We start from the raw sequence: 15,908 nt of genomic DNA on the forward strand, positions 1-15,908 counted from the left end.
TACAGATGTGAGCCACTGGTCCCGGACCAAAGCCTCTTGATACGTCTTGCTAAACTATCAGAATGTTGGGCCACTTTGCACCCTACTCACACCCTCAGTTTTTATGAGTATGGTTACATTATTTTCCCTCTTTTCCCCAACCTCCTATTCTATTTTCCTTAGATACCTTAAGACTGCACCCCCAATTTAGCTTTCTTTTCTCATTCAGGCAGTGTGTCCAGGGCTTCCAATCCCAGTGGTGAGTAGGCAGATGTGGGGACTTCCTGTTGGACCTCTGCTAGGTGATTGAGCCGCTCAAGAGGAAACCAGCTTTGGGGTCAGCTCTATGGCAAGCCCAGGCCTCTATGAATGGAGCTCATTCCCCACTAATTTACATATCAGGATAAGTAGCCAGCTAAGAAATTGCTCAGATTTCAATGGACATCAGTCACCAGAAAAATGGAAATACAGAAGGGAAATAAAAGTCCTGCTCCCACAGTGGGGTCATAGCACATCTCCACATTCACCCTTTGATAAGGCAAAAGTATTTCTTCTGTCTAGACAATTTCAGAAGTCATAAAGCATACTGGGCAAGGATGGGTCAAAACAACACAGACTATTGAGGACAACAAAGGAAAAACCATGCACTCCTGAAGAAATCGTTCCCAAAACGCTGAAAGAGAAAGAGGGTTATCTCTCTAGAAGTCTAATAGAAAAAGGTATCTGAAACATTTCCTAGGATTTTTTTTTTTTTTTTTTTTTTTAGTGACTTACTCTCTTGTTAATATGTCAGGGAGAAGAAAATCTCCTGGCTAAGAAATAAAACAGTCCCTCATCCCAGAAATCACAACCAGGAATATGGATTCTAAAGTGTCAAAAAAGTACTGTGAATAAGGAAAGAAATGCGGATGCACCACTTGTATTATAAGCGCTTGATTTCTTTTAATCCCGTGAGTCCAATTATTTTCTTGACAAATTTAAGGGTACTGCCTTCTGTGAATCTATTGTTACACTTGATATTGGATCTGAGTTGGGGGTAATATTTGCCTATTCATTTGGATACTTAAAAATCTCTCTTTCTTTATCTACCCTCTATCTCACAACTTTCCATTTAATGAGGGAAGTGAATTTCTTACTTTTTTCTGCCCCTCTTTCCTACTGCTTCTAGAATAAAAGTGTAACAGGATGACAGGAGTGGAGATGAGAGGAAGGGTTTCCAAGCAATGGGAAAGTATGATGAGGACAGTCGTAAGTTGGTAGAATGGGGGTGACTAAGGGGTGGGGTGTGGATGGAAGAGGATGGAGGAGGAAGCAGGTCATATGATCAGGCTTCAAAGGCCTTCCAGTTTCGTGTTTTCAGAGCCTTTGTAGGTCTTCTTACAGAACTTTGAGGGTGTTTTTCCCTTTGTGAGCAAAGGAGAATCATAGTAAATTTTGAGGGATGAGCTGGGTGCGGTGGCTCATGCCTGTAATCCCAGTACTTTGGCAGGTAGAGGTGGGTGGATCATTTGAGGTCAGGAGTTCAGACCAGCCTGGCCAAGATGGTGAAACCCCATCTCTACTAAAAAAACAAAAAGTTAGCCAGATGTGGTGGTGTGCGCTTGTAACCCCAGCTACTCGGGCGGCTGAGGCAAGAGAATCGCTGGAACCTGGGAGGCAGAGTTTGCAATGAGTCGAGATTGTGCCACTGCACTCCAGTGTGGGAGACAGAGTGAGACTCCATCTCAAAAAAAAAAGAAAAATTTTTTTGGAGGGAGAAAAGATATGATTAGATTGTTTTTGTGTTGGTTTGCTTGTTCCCCCCTGCCCAAGCCAAAAAATCACTTTATTGCAGTAGGGAAGACAAATAGGAAGGGGAAGAAACTAGAGACAGGAACAGCAGTTTGGAGGTTCTGCAACACAGAAGTCCAGATGTTTGGCTTGGACTTAGACACTGCGGATGAAAAATAAATGCTGAATTAAAAAAATATTTGGGAGGTATACTTGACCTGACCTTGGTGCTTTTTCAAATGAGAAGAGAAGGATAGAGACAGATGAAAAAGTCAAGCAAGGATGACTATGATTTCCCATAGTGAATGTTTGGATGATGATGTCATCAAATGAAAATTTTTAAAAAGGCAGATGGTGGAAGGAGATTTGAAGGAAAGACGAGAAATTTGTTTGTTTTGGATTTACTTGTAGAATGACCTGCAAAATTTTGTCCTAATAAATGTTAACAAGTGGCTTTCCATACAAAAACCAAGCCAAACAAAACCCTGATGTAAATCAAAAATAAAAGTCTAAGGCCCCCAACCATCTGAATGTACTTCCTCCTCTGCAAGGTCACTCTTAAAATTTAACATGAAAGACTGGTTCAGGTCATGACGGGAAGTAGGGGTCGGACAGGCCTCATTATGCCTCTCTGGTATTAACATCAACACAGACCTTAAGTCTGATAAGAATTTACAATCTATTCTCTCTGAAACCTGCTACCTGAAGGCTTCCTCTGCACACTAAGAACTTTGGTCTCCATAATCCTTTATCTTAAAACAGATATTTCCTTTCTATTGATCCCATGTCTTTAGATAAACTCAACCAATTGTCAACCAGAAAAATTTTAAATCTGTCTATAACCTGGAAGCCCCCAGTTCAAGTTGCCCTGCCTTTTGAACTGAACCGATGAATTTCTTAAACTTATTTGATTGAAGTCTCATGTCTCCCCAAAATGTACAAAACCAAGCTGCACCCCGACCACCTTGTGTGCAAGTTCTTAGAATCTCCTGAGGGCTGTGTCACGGGCCAGGATCACTCATATTTGGCTCACAATAAATCTCTTTAAATATTTTACAGAGTTTTACTCTTTTCATCGACACTGATTTGTATTGGATTTCTAATGGTGTAATATTCATACCATTGGCAGATTTCAAGCTAGCTGGTAGAGATATGCCAAAAAAAAAAAAAAAAAAAAAAAAAGATATGCAAAAACAACTCTTGTGAACTTCTGTGCCGGCTCCAACACACCATGCTGCTGGATATTCTACCAGGCAGCACAGGGCACACGGTGGGTGAGCCTGGCAAGGAGGTAAGAGCTGGCAGTACAGGGCTTAAATGAGGCCAAGGGAGTGAATAATATTGATTAGGAGAGCAAGTAGAAATGAAAAGAGAAAACCAGTATTAGGAGATCTATAAAGAAAGAAGAGTCAGGAAAAGAGTAGTTAAAGAGGCAGAAGAATCAGAAGAGAACCAGATTCATGAAATAAAAGAGAGGAATCAGTTTCAGGAAGGAAAGTGTGGTCAGTAGTGTCAAATACCAGAGACTGAATAGCCTAAGGATTTAAAAGAGGTCAACAGCACTACCAATTAAGTGGTTTTTCTGAGCTTAAGATATTTTTTCTTTATTTTTCTATGTTAAAAATATTTTATAAAGAAAAAGAAAAAAAGAGATCTCATTTGTCCCCCAACCCGTCCCTGGCCTCCCTCTCTCTAAGGAGGTCATTAATGAATTTGAACACAATAGATCCAGAGCTGTGAGAGTGAAAATCTGACTGCAGTGGCTGAGGTGTTAATAAAAGGGAGGGGGTAGAGATGAAATCTTTCCAGCAGTTTGGCTCTTAAGGGGTTAGCCTGAAAGAAAGAGGGTTGGAAGGGTGCCTTTAAAAAGAATTATCACTCACTAATCAACTAGAAATCCAGTGGACTATACAGTATTTATGTGTAATCCAGCAGGCTTTTTTTTTTTTTTTTTTTTTGACGGAGTTTCGCTCTGTCACCCAGGCTGGAGTGTAGCTGCATGATCTTGGCTTATGGCAACCTCCGCCTCCCAGTTCAAGCGATTCTCTTGCCTCAGCCTCCCAAGTAGCTGGGACTACAGGCATGTACCGCCATGCATGGCTAAATGTTTTTTGAATTTTTAGTAGAGATGGGTTTCACCATGTTGGCCAGGCTGGTCTCAAATTCCTGACCTCAAGTGATCACCTGCCTCGACCTCCCAAAGTGCTGGGATTACAGGCCGGAGCCACTGTGCCCAGCCAAGGCTAACCTCTTGATCCCAATGACAAACGGAACAAACATCTTACTCAAGTCCAGAAGCAATAATACTTTTGAATCTTGCTTGCATGTCAACAAGAGCCACATTAATACAGAATAGGATCACATTGGTCCAATTAAATTGAATTGATTGAGAGCCTCTGCAATACATGGTCTACTGCACAAATAATGATGGTTCCTGGTACATTTTTATTTGACCATTGATTGCTCGATTTGTTTCTGTGTCTAACTGTGTATTGGAATTAAGCTAGCTCAATTTGAACTGTAGGTCCTTTTATCCCTCTTATTTGTTATTTATTTATTTTATTTTGAGGCATTTCTCACTTTCCAGAAATTCTCCAAGACTTCAGCTATTAGGTATTCGTCTTTTTTCTTTTTTCTTTTTTTTTTTTTTGAGACGGAGTCTTGCTCTGTCGCCCAGGCTGGAGTGCAGTGGCCGAATCTCAGCTCACTGCAAGCTCCGCCTCCCGGGTTCACGCCATTCTCCTGCCTCAGCCTCCCGAGTAGCTGGGACCACAGGCGCCCGCCACCTCACCCGGCTAGTTTTTTGTATTTTTTAGTAGAGATGGGGTTTCATCGGGTTAGACAGGATGGTCTTGATCTCCTGACCTCGTGATCCGCCCATCTCGGCCTCCCAAAGTGCTGGGATTATAGGCTTGAGCCACCGCGCCCGGCCTTTTTTCTTTTTTCTTTTCTTTTTTTTTTTTGAGACTGTCTCACTGGGTCACCTAGGCTGTAATGCAGTGGTACAATCTCAGTTCACTGCAACCTCCACCTCCCTGATTCAAGTGATTCTCCTGCCTCAGACTCCTGAGTGGCTGTGACTATAGGTGCAAACCACCACGCCCAACTAATTTTTGTATTTTTAGTAGAGACGGGGTTTCGCTATGTTGGCCAGGCTGGTCTCGAACTCCTAACCTCAAGAGATCTGCCCGCCTTGGCTCCACAATGTGCTGGCATTACAGGCGTGAGCCACCGTGACCCACCGGGTCTTCTTAATCATAATAAATTCATCTTAAAACATCATTTTAGAATACATGATTTTTTATTCTTCATTGACTTCCTGCATTACTCTATTTCAGAGTTTCTAGCAACCAGTACGAGTATCAACCAAAAAAACTCAGGTGCAGTGAAAATCATTTGTATTTTAAACAATGTGTACATGTACATTTACGCAGATGAGTTAAGAGATACAGCAAAGCAACCCGCAAGCAATGCCATTTAGGTAATCTCCAATTTAAAACCCTCAATAGAATGATAAGATTGAGCATTTCTGTAGTTCCATGACCTCCAGCAGAGTCTGCAAGGCCACAGCTGCCTGAAGGTTGATTCTGTAATTAGAAGATGCCAGGGTCATCTCAGAATAGAACCTCAAGCCACCCAGGCTACGTTTACAGAATCAGCCTCTCCAGAAAAACAGCAACAAAGAAGGGCCTTCCTGTGTATTTGGAAGGAGTCACCTAGAGGAGGGGCTTGGGGTTTTGGTGTTGGTGCTGGGGGCAGGGATGGGATGGGGAGACGGAAGCTCATTGAAATATACTAAAAGACAAACCAATCTAAGGGCTGGAGGGAAGATAATTCACACTTGTAAGCTTCTTTTTCAAGGGGCATCTCTTAGGCTCTAGCTTTTGATATTCAGTATATTTTTTTTTTTTTTTTTTTTTGAGTCTCACTCTGCTGGAGTGCAGCGGAGCGATCTCAGCTCACTGCAAGCTCCACCTCCCGGGTTCACGCCATTCTCCTGCCTCAGCCTCCCCAGTAGCTGGGACTACAGTCGCCCGCCACCACACCCTGCTAACTTTTTGTATTTTTAGTAGAGATGGGGTTTCACCCTGTTAGCCAGGATGGTCTCGATCTCCTGACCTCGTGATCCGCCCGCCTCGGCCTCCCAAAGTGCTGGGATTACAGGGGTGAGCCACCCTGCCTAGGCCAGTATTTTTGTCTTATAAAGATATCACATTTGTAAAGTATGAGCTTGGTGTCAGCAAACTTACATCCCTGTGTACAAACTGGCCGAATCATTTAGCCACTTTGGAGGTTTGGGCTCTTCTAACAGTAGAGATCAACAAGAAAAATAAACATTTCAAACATTACAATGTGTTCATGTATTCACTGTGGGGGATGACCAGATTCTTGAAACCATAGGTTGCTCTTAGTGAAACAAGTTTGGCTTGGGGCCATAGACTTATGTATTTAGAATCAATGGCTGTTCTTTCTCTGGGACTTTGATTTTTTTTTTTTCTTGGGCTCATCCCCTTTCTGTAGTATCTTATCTTTGTCTTCTTTGTATAGGGCTTAACTGTTGCCCATTCCCATATTAGAGCAATCTAAGCGATTTCCTTCATACCTTTTGGAACTATATGCTTCAAAATTCAAAAAGAATGATTTTGGGCTGGGCACAGTGGCTCATGCCTATAATCCCAGCACTTTGGGAGGCTGAGGCGAGTGGATCGCCTGAGGTCAGGAGTTTGAGACTGGCCTGGCCAACATAGTGAAACCCTGTCTTTACTAAAATATACAAAAAATTAGCCGGGCATTGTGGCGGGCACCTGTAATCTGAGCTACTCAGGAGGCGGAGGTTGCAGTGAGCCGAGATCGTGCCATTGCACTCTGGCCTGGGCAACAAGAGTGAAACTCCATCTCAATAAAAAAAGAAAACAAAAATGAATGATTTTGGTGGTCGACTTCAGATAGGTAGGAGAGGAAGGAGAGAGGAGATGGAGGGTCAGGGAGACCTAATTACTCTCTAAAATCATGCTAGGAAAGATACCACCTTTTAATAACACTCTCTGCTTTTATAACACCATTCTGCCAAGGAGCTCAAAGGTTTCAACAAAGTTTAGTTTCAGAAAACCCCTGTGAGGAAGACAGAACAGACATCTCTCCATTTTAAAGATGAAGAAACAGGCCGGGCACAATGGCTAATGCCCATAATCCCAGCACTTTGGGAGGCTGAGGCCAGAGGATCCTTTGAGCTCCAGAGTTTGAGACCAGCCTGGGTAACACGGCAAAACCCTGTCTCTACAAAAAAATACAAAAATTAGATGGGTGAGGTGGCATGCACCTGTGGTCCTAGCGACTTGGGAAGCTAAGGTGGGAGGATCGCTTGAGCCCAGGAAGTCAAGGCTACAGTGAGCCGTGATTGGATCACTGCACTCCAGCCTGGGTAGACAGAGCAAGACCCTGTGTCAAAAGAAAGAAAAGAGAGAAAAGAAAGAAGGAAAGAGAAAGAGGAGGGGAGGGAAGGAGAGAGGGAGGGAAGGAGGGAGGAAGGAAGAAAGGAAGGAAGGAAAAAAGATGAAAAAAGAAAAAAAAAAAAACCCAGATGAAACAGAGGCAGAAAGACTTTCCCTAAATTGCTCATCATGTGGTTATCAAGTTTGACCCCAAAACTCAATTTATTGACCAAGGTTATTCTTTGACTGAGGCAAGGGGGTCCCCTCTCTTGGGCCTTGAACTTGAGAAAGCTTATCTCTGGCCTTTCTGAGATCCATCCCTTTCTTTCTTTCTTTTTTTTTTCTTGACATGAAGTCTTGCTTTGCCACTCAGGCTGGAGTGCAGTGGCGTGATCTCAGCTCACTGTAACCTCTGCCTGCCAGGTTCAAGCGATTCTCCTGCCTCAGCCCCCTGAGTAGCTGGGATAACAGGCACCCACCACCATGTCTGGCTAATTTTTGTATTTTTAGTAGAAACTGGGCTTCATCATGTTGGCCAGGTTGGTTTCGAACTCCTGACCTCAGGTGATCTGCCCACCTTCGCCTCCCAAAGTGCTGGGATTACAGGCATGAGCCACTGTGCCCAGCTCAGATCCATCCCTTTCTAAGGGCAAAGGGGCCATGGTGCCCATGGTGCAAAGGGGCCATGCCACCCAGAGTTATGAGTACCTGGGACTCCAGAATTCCTTGCCTTGTGGCCTCCACGTGCACTTCCAGGGCCTGCTTGGGCCTCTTCTATGGGTCTGTCCTGAGTGTTGATAGAACCACTGCTGTGGTTTAGCTGTAGCCTGGAGATCCTGTTGACTGTAGCCTGGAGGGGGCTTGTGCAGCTGAGTGTCTGCATGCAGGTGGTGGGAGTTCTGGAATATAATGGAGCTGGACGTGGGAAGAGAAGTAGGCTTGGGGTGCTCTCTCATGACACCTCATTCTGACCAAAACTCAGGTCAAACTGTGAAGAGTCTAAATGTGAATCTGCCCTTCAAGGTGGTTACAAAGGTATCTTTGTCAAGGCAGGAGACATTTAGTTTGTTGGCTTGATGGATGACTTAAATATTTAGACATATGGTGTGTAGGAATGCATTCCTACTCTTGCCTTTTTTTTTTTTTTGGCCCCTCCAATGTTTTGGGTGGTTTTGCTCTCTACAGACAAAGGCAAACAGAAGTTGGAGGTCTGGAGTGGCTACATAATTTTACACGACTGCAATTCTGACTGCACTTTACAAATGTATACAAGCTAAATACAAGTCCTGCGTTTTTATCACAGGGAGGCTGATCAATATAATGAAAATTAAAAGAGGGCTGGTCTATACTGTTCTGTGTTTTTGTCTGTTTGGTTTTTTTTGTTTTTTGTGGCCTCCTTCCTCTCAATTTATGAAGAGAAGCAGTAAGATGTTCCTCTCGGGTCCTCTGAGGGACCTGGGGAGCTCAGGCTGGGAATCTCGAAGGCAGCAGGTCGCTATCAAAAACCAAAGTCAATGTTTGTGGGGGGAGGGGGGGGCGGGAACAAAAGCAGCCGGTTACCCAGAGGACCAGCCTAGGTCTTTGAAAGGAACCAAAAGACAACATGATTGGCGTCCTGAGGGGGATTCAGTCTCAATCTCTCTCCCCCCCAATCCCTCCCTCCGGCTGAGGAAACTAACAAAAGGAAAACAAAAAAAAATTGCGGAAAACAATATTTAGAGGAAGCAAACTCCACTGGTGCCCTTGGCTGCCGGGAACGTGGACTAGAGAGTCTGCGGCGCAGCCGCGAGCCCAGCGCTTCCCGCGCGTCTTAGGCCGGCGGGCCCGGGCGGGGACAGGGGGCGCAGACCGCGGACCCTGAGACACCTCATGCACCCTCCACCCCCACCTCACCCCACCCCACCCACCTCCTCCCAACCCCCTAGCCGTTTCGCAGGCGGCTGAACGTCGCCCGTTTAAGGGGCGGGCCGCGGCTCCACGTGCTTTCTGCTGAGTGACTGAACTACATAAACAGAGGCCGGGAATGGGGCGGGGAGGAAGGCGAGAACAGGCTTTGACCGATAGTAACCTCTGCGCTCCAGGCAGCCGAATCTATAAAAGGAACTAGTCTCGGCAAAAACCCCATAATTGCGAGCGAGAGTGAGTGGGGCCGGGACCCGCAGAGCCGAGCCGACCCTTCTCTCCCGGGCTGCGGCAGGGCAGGGCAGAGCAGGGCGGGGGGCTCCGCGCACCAACAGGACCAGTTCTCAGGGCGCTTTGCTCCTTGTTTTTTCCCCTCGTTCTGTTTTCTCCCCTTCTCCGGAAGGCTTGTCAAGGGGTAGGAGAAAGAGACGCAAACACAAAAGTGGAAAACAGGTAAGAGGCTCTCCAGTGACTTATTGGGCGTTATTGTTTTGTTTCGAGGCCAAGGAAGCTTCGGGAAGCGCTCGGTTTCGGGGACTTTGATCCGGAGCCCCGCATGCCCACCACTTGCAACTCAAATGGGACCCGGGGCGGCGTAAATGGGGAGAGGATGTCCTAGGACGAGCTCTGGCGACCCCAGGACTGCGCTGCTGCGCTTGGGACTCGCCGGGCGGTGGAGACCGGGCAGGATGTCTGGGCGTGGAGACCCGGGCACAGTACCCCGGGCTCAGAGGGGTCGGGGGTGCCCGGGCGTGCTGAGGGCGCTGCTGCCGGGTGGGGAGAGTTGCAGGTCCGGCACGGAGCGCTTCTTTGTTCGGAGGGGCCTGAGTTGGCTAGAAACCCCTCTGGTTGCGGGTCGGCCAGTACCTATGGAGACAAATGTCAGCACTGAGTCCTCACTTGGTTCTTAAGAAGCTGGTCTGTTCTGACCTGGGAATCTGCCTTATGCACCCCGGGACTGGAGCAGCGCGTCCTTTTTCCCCGAGAACTCGAGTTGGAGGTGTCCCAAACGAGGGCCGTGGTGCTATTACTCACTAGAGGCCTTGGGGCTTTGTTTGACCTGAGGGGTAGGGAGGTCCTGCCTACAGTCTCCGTGCGCTCAGCCGAGCTGGTGTCCCTGGCGCAGAGCGCGGAACGAGTTTTGTTTCTTTTCTTTTTTTCTTTCCTTTGAGTCTTGCTCTGTCGCCCAGGCTGGAGTGCAATGGGGCGATCTCCGCTCACTGCAACCTTCGCCTCCGGGGTTCAAGCGGTTCTCCTGCCTCAGTCTCCTGAGTAGCTGGGATTACAGGCGCGTCACCACACCCAGCTAATTTTTGTATTTTTAGTAGAGACGAGGTTTCAACTTGATGGCCAGGCTGGTCTCGAACCGCCGACCTCAGGTGATCCATCGGTCTAGGCCTCCCAAAGTGCTGGGATTACAGGCGTGAGACACCGCGCCCGGCCGAGTTTTGTTTCTTCTAAATACGAGACTTAGGAGAGCCTGCGGAAACCCGGAGGTGGGGTGCCCAATCTTCCCTCCCCCACGTTCCCTGCCGCCCCATCTTCCAGACCCTTGCCCCTGGTCTCTTGGGGCAGCTTCTGCCTGGGCGCAGATGGAGAAGCTGGGGCGAGGTGGTGCCGTGGAATGACCGGGAATAACCCTGGCAGGCGGCGCAGAACTCGGAGCTCCGCCGCGGGGCTGGGCTGGGCTCTGCCTTGAGGGTGGGGGTGCTGGGCGCGCGGGCTGCAGTGGCCCCCGGAGACTAGCCCGCAGCGCCTCCTGGCCGGAGGACCTAGGAATCGGCCGGCTGTACTAGGTGTCTTTGCTCGCTGTGAATCCGGTGAAGACCGGTGATTGCAGATGGGGAGGAACTATGAGGGTTTTTTTTGTTGTTAGCGTGTTTGCCAACTCCCAGGCCACTGGTAAATCAGGAAGGTTCTTGGGGCGGCGGACGGTGCCAGGGTTGTGTGTAGGCGCCTCTTTAGGTATATCTTTTATCAAAAAGAAGGAAAGAAATAAGATTAAAAATAAGAAAATAAAGAAAAAAGTTGCCTGGCACTGTCTGTAATTGGCCTGCCTTTGCAGCACTGATACCATTAGCTTTTAAAATCCGACTTTTCAATGACACCCCAAGAAGAGAATGGGTAGTATATGCTCATTCATCTCACAGTGGACAAAGTTCATATTTTAAAAAACTTTCTGGGTACTGAAATCAGCAAGTCTCTTGTCCTCCATGGCCGAATCCCTGCTTCCCACGAAGAGAACCTCACAAAAATTTCCGGCAAGTTAAAGAGTGGAATTTTCTTGATTTTTTTTTTTTCATTTTTTTTAACGGCCATAGTTTAGAACCCAGACCTAAATTATGATCTTCTTTTCAAACAAAACTTAAAGTCCTTAAATTTTCATCTCCCCTTTTATTTCAGCCTATTCTTCTCATACCTACCATAAAAATGATGGAGGCTTTCTGTTGAGAAACTTTCCGTTTCTGTTGAGAATATCATTCTCTTGAGAAACTTTCTCCTAAATCAGAGAAAGTATGGAAGCATGGAAAGTATTCCTGAGTAGAACCTCTACAGATATTACAATATTTTTCAAATACGAAGTTTCCATTGTCAGCCTGTTTCCCCAGTGCTTCCACAAACCATTAAATCATTCCACAAACCGTTAAAATAATTAATGCTAGGGAATTTTAGGAAAACATTGGATACACAGGAGCTGCTTGAGAACCAACAGTATGATCAGACCCACCGGGGAAGAGGGTCTTCAGCCTTCATGATGACTACAAGCCATTTAAGGGACTAGAATTGCTACTGTCATCAGAGCAGTTTAGGAATCTATATTTGAGCATCTGCACAGTGTTCCAGAATGACATATCTGACCGTAACCTGGACATCTGTGATATGTTGTCTCTTCTGCAGATGAGCATTTGAAATCTCCACCCTCATATTTCTACGAGTACAGGCCTATAATGTACCCTGGACACATTTTTTTTTCTTTTGAGACGCAGTTTAGCTCTGTTGCCCAGACAGGAGTGCAGTGGCATGGTATCGGCTCACTGCAACCTCCACCTCCTGGGTTCAGGCGATTGAGTAGCTGGGACTGCATGTGCACGCCACCACGCCTGGCTAATTTTTGTGTTTTTAGTAGAGACAGGGTTTCACCATGTTGGCCAGGCTGGTCTCGAACTCCTGATCTCAAGTGATCCGACAGCCTCGGCCTCCCAACGTGCTGGGATTGCAGGCATGAGCCACCACACCCGGCCTCAAATACATTTTTTTTTAACTATCCAGATATTAAATAAATAATATGATTATAATAGTTGTTACGGTCATTTAGCGTCAAATTTTAAAAGATCATTCTGAACACTTGTTTTGTTTATGCTGAGAGAAGGCCTACTCTAAAAAATGCAACCATCTTCATATCTACATGTGGATATCACCATGAATGGCCAAAGTTATTGCAATGTTTAATAGATACATATATAGCACTGTGTGGCAAGTACTATTTGAAATGTTTTTCACAAGTTTATTCATTTATTGTGTTTATTTTGAGGTAGGATCTTGCTCTGTTGCACAGGGTGGAGTGCAGTTGTACAGACAAGGCTCACTGCAACCTCAGCCTCCTAGGCTCAAGTGATCCTCTTATATCAGCCTCCTAAGGAGCTGGGGCCACAGGCATGCACCACTGCTCCTGGCTAAATTTTTAAATTTTTTGTAAAGACAAGGTCTCACTATGTTGCCCAGGCTGGTCTTGAACTCCTGGGCTCAAGGGATCCTCCCACATCAGCCTCCCAAAGTGCTGGGATTATAGGCATAAGCCACTGTGCAGGTCATCAAATGCTAATTGAATTTTCACAACAAAACCATTTATTGTCCCTAGTTTACAAGATTAAGTAAATGATGAGGCTAATTTGTCTCTGGCCATATACCTTGCAAGAGGTAGAGCTAAGATTTGAACGCAGCCAATAAACTCCAGAGTTCTTTAACTCCCGTATTAACATTTCAGCTGCTGCAACCAGGGAGCTTTTCAAGGATGCTCACCACATTCTCTACATTCATCTGCTATAATCCTTATCAGAATCTACAGCCTGCATCATATTTTCCTTGTTGCTGTGAGTGGATCAGCCAAATTCTCTTTAACTTGAAACCTTGGTTGCGTAGGGATTGCAACATCCTGGAAATAATAGAATAAAATTTACTCAATTCGAATTTTTTACTTGGTTCATAATGAAAACTATGCTATTGCTTTAGTCAGATGGTTGTGAATAGCTGTGTGATCTCAAAATGTTTTCCCATGTGATCTATAGAAAATGGAATGATAGAGTATTAGGCTGTAATGGCATAAGAAACACAGGAAAAAGAGAAGTGAACTGTTAGTTTAGTTGTAAATCCTAACTTTGGTGATTGTCAAAATTTGTTATAATACAATATGATTCTTGCTTGTCCTATCCTTGATGATGTTGTGGGCTTTTTGAAATAAGCTATTTGTCTGTTACTGCTGTTACTGTTTAGAAATCAAATTTAGTTTTTTCTTAAGATATATATATTTTTGGAAAATATACACAGTTTCAAAGTCTGCCTTGTTAGCTGGGTACAGTGGCTCACTCCTGTATTCCCAGCACTTTGGGAGGCCAAGGCAGGAGGATCACTTGAGGTCAGGAGTTCAAGACCAGCCTGGCCAACACAGTGAAACCCTGTCTCTACTAACAATACAAAAATTAGCTAGGCGTGGTGGCGGGTGCTTGTAATTCCCAGCTACTGAGGTAGAAGAATTGCTTGAACCTGGGAGGCGGAGGTTGCACTGAGTTGAGATCATGCCACTTTACTCCAGCCTGGGTGTCAGAGTGAGACTCTGTCTTGAAAAAAAAATGTCTGCCTTGTAAAAAGTGAAATAGGATGAGAAAGTGCCTTTCTTATTAATTGATATAGCAAATTAGAAAAACTCTTTGAAAACACCTCTTGGTAAAAATAGTTACATTTACTGTTGATTTATGGTATGTTGGATATGTTTTTAAGTTTTTCATGTAATAACTCAGTTCATTCTCATGAGAACCATGTGAGATAGGTGCTGTTATTGTCTTTATAGATGGGGAAACTGAGGTATAGGCAGGGTAGGTAGATGATTATGGAATTTGTAAGTAGTGAAGCTGAAGTTGCATCCCAGACAGTTTGGCTTCCGTGAGTTTACCAATCTCATGGTAAACACTTTGTCAGACTATTAAATTTTTGATGCATGAAATATTAGCAAAAGGCCAAAAGTGATTCTCTATTTTCATTTGAGTATCTTCACCTGAAAATAGTTGCCTGAATAAGTAGCCTGCATAGAAAGGTACATTTTAGAAATACTTGAAGCCAGAGAATGAAAAGCTTACATAAAATTGATTTCTGGTAGGGCTTTCTGTTACTCTCCATTCTACGAAGACCACAAATAGCATTCAGGCGAAGAGCATTTATTCCAACAGCGGAGGAGCATGGGATTTTGTTCCCAAAACAAAACGAAGTTTGAAATCCTGTCTTTCCCATGTTGAAAACAAAGTTGGTACAAAACCCTTTAGCATCTGCAAACCTCCTTTAAGACCCGATTTAAATGCTCCCCTCCTCATGAAGCTCTTCTGGATCCACTCCTTCCCATCACTGAGTTGAAAGTAACATCCCCTTCTTTTTACTTCCATTAGACTTGGATTACAGCACTCTTTGTGTCATGTATTTAATACTGTTTTTTTATTATAGTTAACGTTTATTTGTCTTCCTCATGAGTGTATGCTTCTCTAGAGGGAGGTCTTTGATTCATTCTCCCCTGGCCTTAATTCATCCCACTTAATATGGAAAAAGTTTAATAAATGCTGACTTAAGTAAGTCCAACACGGAGAGTGGGAAGCTCATGTTTGCTTCCTGTCTTCTAAAAGACTACTTGAGATAACAGGCTAATCACAGAAAAACATTAGAAATAGAATTATGTGAGAAACAACTGTAGTTAAGGCTAGGTTTATGTTAGACTGAGAAATTTTAGTGCATACTTAAGTTATTTAGGCCAGGTTACTTTTTGTAGAACAAACATTTCTGTTTCGTTCAGTTTCATTTCCGTTTCTGAGGCAGCTGTGATTTAAGAAAATGCTTTAGTCTGTGGCATTCCGTATTCAAGTACTTTGAGTTGATTATTAATTTATTTTTGTTAATAAGAGTGAGATGACTCACTAAATAATTTAGATATTTAAACACTTTTAAAAAAACAGAGTAACTTCATATGCATTGGATCTATTCTTCTCTGAAGTCTTTTCTTGGGGGGTGTTTGTTTAACATTCTCCAGTGTTTTCTATGCCAAATCCAACTTCCAAGAAGTATTTGGAAGTCAAAGCATTTTATCTGGCTAGTCTTAAAGTCCAGATATTTTGTGATAGTTGGTATTTAGTTTATGACATTTTCCAGGAAGAACTTTTTAGTAGTTGAACCGTTTATGAAAGACTTCCTTGAAGCTACCTTAGAGAGTTGATTTAGTTCTTCCTAAATAAGTAAATAGAATATATTATTAGTATTAGGACATCTTGAAGTGTAGATGCAAATATTGGTGGAAAAGAATATGGATATCAGAATCAAATTAATATAGATTGGAATTCTGGTTATTACTGATGGATATTTGACATTAGGCAAGTTGCTGATCACTCTTTGCCTCAGTTTCATCATCTGTAAAATAGGCATTTGCGTGTGTGTATAATGTGAACCATATAATATAATGCTTGGCCCATAGTGATATTTATTCATACTAGTGTTTTCAGTGATTTTAAAAGCTTGCTTTAGGCCGGGCGCGATGACTCATACCTATAATTCCAGCACTTTGGGAGGCCAGAC

General features: G+C 44.3%; 1 protein-coding gene across 2 annotated transcripts in view; it reads left to right on the forward strand.

Moving 5' to 3' along the window:
* Positions 1-9,213: 9,213 nt before the first annotated feature.
* The window catches only part of ABCA1 (ATP binding cassette subfamily A member 1), a 146,677-nt gene continuing 139,982 nt past the window's right edge, over positions 9,214-15,908 (forward strand). For both annotated transcript variants that reach the window (XM_023202438.2, XM_023202430.2), the window contains exon 1: positions 9,214-9,536. The gene's annotated coding sequence lies outside the window, so the exon portion shown is untranslated. The remainder of the gene's footprint in view (positions 9,537-15,908) is intronic.

The sequence above is a fragment of the Piliocolobus tephrosceles genome, chromosome 14 (assembly GCF_002776525.5).
Source record: "Piliocolobus tephrosceles isolate RC106 chromosome 14, ASM277652v3, whole genome shotgun sequence".
Lineage (NCBI taxonomy): Eukaryota > Metazoa > Chordata > Mammalia > Primates > Cercopithecidae > Piliocolobus > Piliocolobus tephrosceles.